At 34.0% G+C, this 8,896-nt stretch overlaps 1 protein-coding gene across 4 annotated transcripts in view; it reads right to left on the bottom strand.

Moving 5' to 3' along the window:
- LOC106880872 (uncharacterized) overlaps positions 1-8,896 on the bottom strand; it is a 281,292-nt gene that overhangs the window by 41,624 nt on the left and 230,772 nt on the right. The gene's annotated exons all lie outside the window — the stretch shown is intronic.

The raw sequence follows: 8,896 nt of genomic DNA, 5'->3' as shown, positions 1-8,896 counted from the left end.
GAGAAGAGGAGAGTTTCTCTCAGGGTAACCACCGCAGTGTAGTTTATTCTAACAGAACATCAGGACATCCACGTTTAACAGGGCAATAAACATTACCTCTCGATATTGATATTGCCTCCCGTCGCTAATAAACACGAGAAGAGCAGAATCTCAAATGTTCACCATACAACGGAGTTCTCGACAATCTGAAAACATTAGCAGTCAATCCTAAAAATTAATGGACGAAATACCATGAATGTAATTAAAAGGACGAAAAAGAAATCTACTCTCTTCCACTGGCAGTTGTAAGGATTAAGGACGTATTTTATTTCGGGTGTGTTTTATTCTGAACTGGGTTTTTACGTCTGCAGCAACTTATTTACTTTAAATGGGTAGACATCAGAATTATGCACCAGCATGATAAATTAGATTAGAAATAAAAACAAATGAGATGTAACAGTGACACAGGGTAGGACTGACGGCAGGAAAAGCATCCGCCCGTAGAAAATTTGCATAAATATACTCTGTCCGACCTTTGCAAGCCTGTAAAAGTGGGTGTTAAAACGATGATGATGATGGTGATGGCTGTCCTTGGTATGTCACATCAAATAAGAGGTTCGGTTCAAAAGTGAAACCTTCCATGTGTAAGACGAAAAATAAATTAGGAAACCAAGGTATGTCACCTCAGTGCATATATCTGTACTTGGAATCCATTCCTTGTAGTAATAATAGAACAAGGAGTGTCCAGATATTACTGGAAATTTGACACACTAAGTAAAGGACGTGGGACAAACTAACGAAGTAGAATGAGAATGGAGTTTGACATTAAACAATAAAGCATGTCTTCATTTTGAGAGAGCAAAAATGTTTACAATCTGATCTTAGAGTTGTTTGAGTACACCCGTAATTTGCTTACTGGCGTTCTGTATTTCTTGTGATGAGATTTCACAGATATGTGTTTGGATTTTATTATCTTGGTTTTCTTATTACCATTTATATCATTGATAGGGGAACAATTAGTAATAAGCTTAAGAATGAGGGTAAGAAGTCTGAAAAACATCAGATGTCATATATTTGATTACACTTAAGGGATGTTGTTTAATCAACTATAATAAAATAGTTTCGAATTCTGGCACAAGGCCAGCAATTTTAGGGGAGGGATTAAGTTAATTATGTCAACCCCAACTGATATTTATTTTACTGACTGTGAAAGATTGAAAGGCAAAGTTGACCTCGGCAGCATTTGAACACAGAATATAAAGCTGGAAGAATTGGGTGGATATGTGTCCGCATCTTGTTTGTTATTACCACAATGTTTCGGCTGATTTACTCTCCAGCCTTCATCAGGTGTTCTTGTAGAATGTTGAACCCAACCCTGGATTCTCATTCCTAAGGTATTTTTTTGCTGGTGTAATTGTTATTATTATACCAGCAAAAAAATATGTGAATTTGGTCAAAAGAAATTGTGCAGAAACTCATCATTTATACATATTTTGTATGTCTGTGTTTGTGTCCCACCACCACCACTTGACGACCAGTGTTGGTTTGTTTATATCCCTGTAACTTAGTAGTTCAGGAAAAGACACTGATAGAATATGCACAGACTTAAATTAAACACTGGATTGACTAAACTCTTCAAAGTGTTACCCCAGCATGGCCACAATTCAATGACTGAAACAAGTAAAAGATAAAAGATGAAGACTTAAACTATGTCAAGAGTTTATTATTTTTTTTATTAGTAGGACTTCACTGTTTGATATTGTCAATTGTTACAGGAAAGAAACACCGAAAACGGCTACTTTCCAAAATAATAGTTTGATATTTAAGCGCTATTATGTCAGATGATTAGGACGAGGACAAAAATAAGAGAAAATTGGGGAAAATAATTGATTATTTAAAAGAAAAATGCCCTCAAGCTAAGATAATACTATCTGGAGGGGAAATAATGAAATACTAGTGAGTCTGTCATAAAAATTCAGTGAACAAAATTTAAGTAACAACTGTAAAAGAAGAAAATTAGTGAAAAGCTCTAATCAGACCAAAGGCATTGAGAACTTAAAACCTCTGTGATGTTAGATGCTCAACTTGTTATTTTTAATAATAGCTTCTTCGGTTAATAAGACTTTGTGTAAGAGGAAGTTAATTTACTTTTTTTTTTTTTCTTAAACTAAATGTATTAAAAGATATTTTCATAATTTAATAATATATAGTCTGGCAGGAAATGGTTCCATTTTGCTTTTTATTCTTCTCTATTCATAGGCAGAACTCTGGCTATGTAGTTAAAGAAGATTGCTTTGCAACCATGTGTTCTCAGGTTCAGTCCCACCGAGTGGCCCTTAAGCAGGTGTCTTCAATCATAGCCCCAGGTTGACAAATGCTGGATGAGTGAATTTGGTAGACAGAAACTATGTGGAACCCTGTTGTGTGTTTGCATGTGTCTATCTATCTATCTATCTATCTATCTATCTATCTATATATATATATATATATATATATATATATATATAATAATAATAATATTAGGGACAAAATCCAAAATTGATGATGTGATTGTTTACTTTTAAAATGACATTGTAGGGTAAGTGTGCAAGGTCGGATCTGGCTGGATTGAATATAAAACAGGAAGAATATTTTAGCTGGATATGGTCAGTTTAAATGCTAAAGGGTCATACCAGTGTCATAGCATGTGGCCTAGTGGTTAGGGTATTGGGCTCATGATTGCAAGATTGTGGTTTCAATTCTCAAACCAGACGTGCTTTTGAGCAAAATACTTCATTTCATGCTCCAGTCCACTCAACTGCAAATGAGTAAACATACGATGGACTGGCATCCAGTCCAGGGAGAATGTTGTGATCTTGGTCACTTATGCTCCATGGAAACTGAGTAACCAGCTCTATGAGCCCTAGGACTTGAGACAGTAATGTTCAAGGGATGATGATGATGACAGCCTTGAGGAAAGAAGGAAATTCAAGGAGGAGGATAAGTAATAATTAAAATTTCTTTAGCTTTTGAAGAACCTAAAGTGACACTTAGAACGGTTATTTGTAGATTTCTTTATCCACTGATGGTGGTGATCCTACAGGTTTAACATGTTTTGACTATGTAATTACAAGTTAGAATTGGATATTTAAAAAGAAAATTAGATAGAATAGAAACATAGTTAAGAAAATACTATTTGATATATTCAAACCTATTTAGTAGTGTATGTATGGAAAGAGAGAGTGAGTGTGTTTCAATTTGGCTACAAGAACATTTTCTGAAATACTGCTCAAGATGAATTGTTAGCTGTAGGCACTGAGGCATTAATAATAAAGCTTAAAAAAAAAAATGAAAAAAAGTGGAAAAGACTTCCAAAGACTATTATATCAAAGACAAAAAAAAAAAAAAAAATCAAACAAAAAAATTCTAATCAACAGACAAAAAAAGATAGGACTATAATTTCTTTGCATTATTAAATTCATGTAATAGGAGTTATAATGTTTCAGTTGGTTCTCAGTAAAGCAAACCACGGCTTGGTTGAAATCAATTCAGTTATACTGAAGATATGAGTTCATGTCGCTCTGCAGACATACATATTGATATTCCCTCTGTACAATACACTATTTGACTGCTTCAATTTGTCACGAAAGCTTGAGTCATATCCAAGGGATGATTTCCTTTTGGTTGCTTAATTCTAGAAAAACTGGAGCTAAGACATGATGAAGTAAACCAACTATCTTTTATAATAAGATATGTCCAGTCTATATGTGCCCAACACCAATTAAAAGAAAAAATCTAGACCAGTGAAGCTGGCTGACATCTCTGAACTTGTTACCACAGGTACCAGTAATAATCAAAGTTTACTCATAATGTCTATTCTTTTGTCTCTAAAATTAAACAAAATTGCCTTCTATCACACATACATACACACTCACATGCAGAGTGAAAACCTTACTAAATAGACACTGCTTAAGTTATCAAAGTAATCTTTAAATTTGACATCTGGGTAGGAGACACGAGTTTTTCTTTTCTTTTTTTTTTTTTGTATATATTATGTTTTTTAATAAGGAAAAATTATTTTATACTCTATAGACAAATGATTAGATTTTCAGTGAGTGTTGAGCAAACCATTTATTCAGCTAAGTCTGTCACATGGAGTTTGCAAATGACTATTCATTCAAATGCATCCTTTTGTAACTATCCATTCATTGAAATGAAGTCGATCACATGGTGTTGAATATAAAGGCTTAGTCAAGTGGAAACCTTTAAAGCGAATGCTGCACAGTCATCAGCAATGATAAATCTGAATCCAAACTGCATGGTTTTTTTATGGTAGCTGAAGGACGGTCTCTAGTATATAGCTTTACAATCACCCAAAAAAGCTACAATATATATCATCTGCCATTGATTCAATATCCTATTGATAGTTACACCAGACACAAAAAAATCACAGTGTTTAACACGTTAACTGCCACATGTACCACCAGGGGTTCATCGCAAACTTTACACAACTGCCATATGCACCATCAGTGGTACATTTTCATAATTTGAGAAAATATTTTATCCTGTGCCTTTGACATGGTTTTGAGGATATTTAAATAACATGAATGCTAATTATTAAATTCTAATTACAGAATAATTGTAAAAATGCAAAAAAATTACATTTCCTTGTAATTAAACAGTATGCTGTGTGACCACACGAAATACAGCAAGTTCCAGTAACAGGCCATGGCAGTTAACAGCATGTTAATCAATGAGAGAAGTCTCTATGCTGTTGCTTGATCTGTTAGAAACAGCAACCAATTCTCTTTCAAATCACAAACATCTTAGAAAATTGGGTTATATTGAATTAATATGGTTAGGAAAAAAACGGGATTGACTGGGTTTGTCTGATTAGGCTGCCTGAGAAAAAGGAAGAACTGGACAAGGTTTTCAAATTTTGGCACAAGGCCAGCAATTTTATGGGGATGGAGCAAGTCAATTACATTAACCCCCCCAATGTTTAACTGGTATTTATTTTACTGACTCTGAAAGGATAAAAACAAAGTCAACCTTAATGGAATTTGCGCTCAGAACGTAAAGAGGTGGCAGAAATGTCGCTAAGTATTTTGTTTCACACACACACCAATGATTCTTGCAGCTTACTGCCTTAAAGGAGGACTAAATAATAATATAGTAATTGTACTTACTTAGAGTATTGCTAAGATTTAATGTTTTGTTGTTTGGGACCAGCTCATCCCTAATGGGGGTAAACCTAAGTACATAACATTCCATCTTATCTCTCTTTTTCTCAAACAGAGTATCTGTGACTTACACAATCCAAAAGTGTCCTTCCCTTTTAAAACTCTTCAGGTTTGACTTGAGAAACATTTAACTGCTATTTCTGGTAGGCTGAAACAATTCCTTGGCTTGATAAAATATTTTTGTTGCCAAGAGTACATAGAAAAGAAACAGATTAAAAAAGTTATCTAATTAACAGGTCAACCAATGGTGGTGGAAACAGTATTTTCCATTATAATCTAGCACGACACTATATCCTGATATTGCAACAAAAGTGTCCAACAGTTGATAATCATCTTTGAAAAATTCAAATATATTGTAATACCATCAAGTCTGTTGAAGAAGTTAGTACCAGTTAGGAAATTGGTAATTTATGTGAAAATCATTAAAATATGAACTAAAATCTCTGACCCATATGTTTAATGTCTTTCCAATAAACCTTGTCTGATGTCTACAAAGCTGCGAGATGATCGGTTGGTAAGGAATCATAAAACACACTAATTTTTTTTCTTTTTTTAAAGTAGCGCTTTTAGGTGCAATTATTGCTGTGTGGTTAAGAAGTTCGTTTTCCAACCATATGGTGCCAGGTTCAATCTCACTGCATGGTACCTAGAGCAACTATCATCTACTATAACCTTGTGGGAGGAACTGAAAGCAGCCAATAATGTGTGTGTGTGTGATGGAGTGCTTCTTTACACTTGTGCTTCTTCTCCAAAACTTGCAAGCTACAAACGATGATGTTATTGTTGTTTCTCCAATCAAGAAATTGCTGGATTTGCATTAATGAAGACAAGTGAAACGAGTAATCCCTTACTTGAAAACCCAGTAAGGATTTGCAGCAAGAAGAGCATTCAGTTGTAAAACATCATCATCATCATCATTATCGTTTAACGTCCGCTTTCCATGCTAGCATGGGTTGGACGATTTGACTGAGGACTGGTGCAACCGGATGGCTACACCAGGCTCCAATCTAATTTGGCAGAGTTTCTACAGCTGGATATGTCTCAATAATGTATTCATCTAACTCATGCTAGTATGGAAAACAATGGATGTAAAAACAAGAGAAACAAAATGAGTGTTATTTCATTCAGCTTAAGGAATAATTATTATCATGAAAAACAGTTGTAAATGAGTGTCACTGTTATACAAGCAGTGTTGTCTATTTGCAATATTCTGTGCAAACATGCCTGGCGATAAGAAAATATTAGCTTGCTTGGAAACAGGAAGGACATCCACCCCAATAAACTCAGTTTGTCCCATGCAAGTATGGAAATATGGATGTTATCACGATGATGATGATGATGATTAAAAACATGTACATTAAAATAGATTTAGCCACCACAGTAACAATTTAGAAGGGTTAGAAATGATTTAAAAATTAATATCTCAAAAGTATTAGAAAATATGAGACACTGAAATTCATAGAAACACATCTGTGATCTACAAATATAATTGACATATCATCTAACAAATCACTGTAGTAGAATACTCTACAACAATTTGATCAAATATTTAATCCAAACATTAACCACAAACTCGTCTATTTGTCTAAGTGGCTATTTTATAGCTGTAAGTAAGTCTGACTCCTGTCATATCTCGGACTTGACGCAGCTAGCCAATGTAAACATCTTCCCAGTTTAGTTCACAAAGTAAGTATTTAGACAGACCCTAAATACACTGCTTGGTTATAGGACTGGTGGTTAAAAAAAGCTCAATGTTGGCCAGGGTAAGGTACTGAGAAGGCACCGGACTTTTGACATTTGAGGTTAACAGGTTTAGAAATTATGGCTAGGCAGTGTGTTAAATTCAAGATAAAAATGAAAAAAAGTGTAAAGAGCCCCTTCTGTTATGAATAACAATGGGATTGCACCTAGAAAGTTCCCCTATCAAGCACAAGTCCAAGCACGGTTGCTTATGGAAGACCAGCAGTTGCCCCTGCATACCAGCCTCCCCTCTTCATGCCACTGATGTTATCCAAGGGAAAAGCAAAGGCTGACACAGCTTGGCTCAAGAAAACAATGCACAGCCTGGTTTGGAGATCGAACTCACTACCTCATGATACAAGGAACATTAAGCTGTCATTGCTTCTCTCAGACAACATAATTGTAAAACACCAGCTTCACGTAATGAAGGTTTTTGATGTGAGGAGATGCATTTATTAGGAGGAATCTCCATAAAGCTGGTCTATGTAAGGTAGGTTTTAAATGTTCAGACTTAACCAAAACTAATAAAATCAATCATCAATATTTTAACCAAAACAAAAGTAAATAGAATCGTCTAATCTATAGGGTGAAACCAAATCTTTCAAAAAGTGGGACTGAACCCAAAACCATGTGGTTGCAAAGCGAGCTTCTCAACCACATGACCATGCCTGCACACACACACATATAAAATGTATGTATGCAAGCAAGCTTGTATATATGCATACGTGTCTGTGTATATATATATATATATATATATATATATATATATATATATATATATTATTATGCTTTTCATGAATGATGGTATGTATTTAATATAATTCAACAAAGATAACACTCTCTTTCTTACAAAGAGTGTGTGTGTGTGTGTGTGTAATTTTGATTACTTCTTTTGTAAGAATAAGTGTTATCATACATTTGCATAAAGATATACAAACGAGAGAGAAAGTGTGTGTGTGTGTGAACTTATTCCTCTGGCCTGAAATTTCCAAAAGATAGAAAACAAAAAAAATGATGAGGAAGGCATGTTAGTGTAATCTTCAAAAAATTGTGCTGATTAACAGAGTTTTCCTCTTCCACTATTTCTCTGAATAAAATATCTCAGTAAATCTGCCAAAATCTATTATAGAAATTCAAAAACCATTTGTCAGCAGTAAAAAGAATAGTCTATGAAATTTTTGTATGTGTATAATCATGTACGCGTGCCATCAAAATTCCTATTCAAGTATTTTTTTTTTTAGAAATTTCTTTGAGATTCAATTTTAGATTCTCTTAGGTGAATTTTTTATTTTTCTTTACAGCTACAAAATTTAAACTCTTCCTTTGTATAGCTTGGTCTTATTTCTTGCTCAGTCAGCACCTTATTTTTAATTAGCATAAGGATATATAGACATAGAGAAAGGTTTGATTGCAAAAACGTCATATTTTAGAATATAAAATTCAGCCAAAATTACTTAAAAAGAAAAAAAAAAAAAAAACTTATATTATCTCCCTTGGATACTAACACTATAATGTTATACTCCCCTCACATTATAAGAATTACGGTCGAAACATACAGAGACTCCATGTAGATAATATTATCATACACATAAATATCTTGATACATGTATACACACACACCTTTCAATACAATATGTGTGAGGAAACACTTGCTTTGTACGGCTGCATTTTACTTTTAACTACCCCAACATTCAGCAATTCAAGCCAAACATTTACTTCACACACTCAGCTTCATATCCTTTCAATTTAAACTTAGAATCCAAACTTAGAAGAATGAAGATTTAAATTTAGATTCTCGTCCATATTATTTCCCTTATTAGAGGTCGAAGTTCTTTATAGCAGTGTTCACCAACCATAACAAAACACAAGAAAGTGCATAATATGTAATTTAATTATTACACACACACACACACACACACACACACACACACACACACACACACACATATATATAT

This window comes from Octopus bimaculoides, chromosome 8 (assembly GCF_046866305.1).
Source record: "Octopus bimaculoides isolate indiv1 chromosome 8, ASM4686630v1, whole genome shotgun sequence".
NCBI classification, from domain to species: Eukaryota; Metazoa; Mollusca; class Cephalopoda; order Octopoda; family Octopodidae; genus Octopus; species Octopus bimaculoides.
Note: the sequence above shows the minus strand (reverse complement) of the source record. Positions and strands in the feature narration are given on the sequence as shown.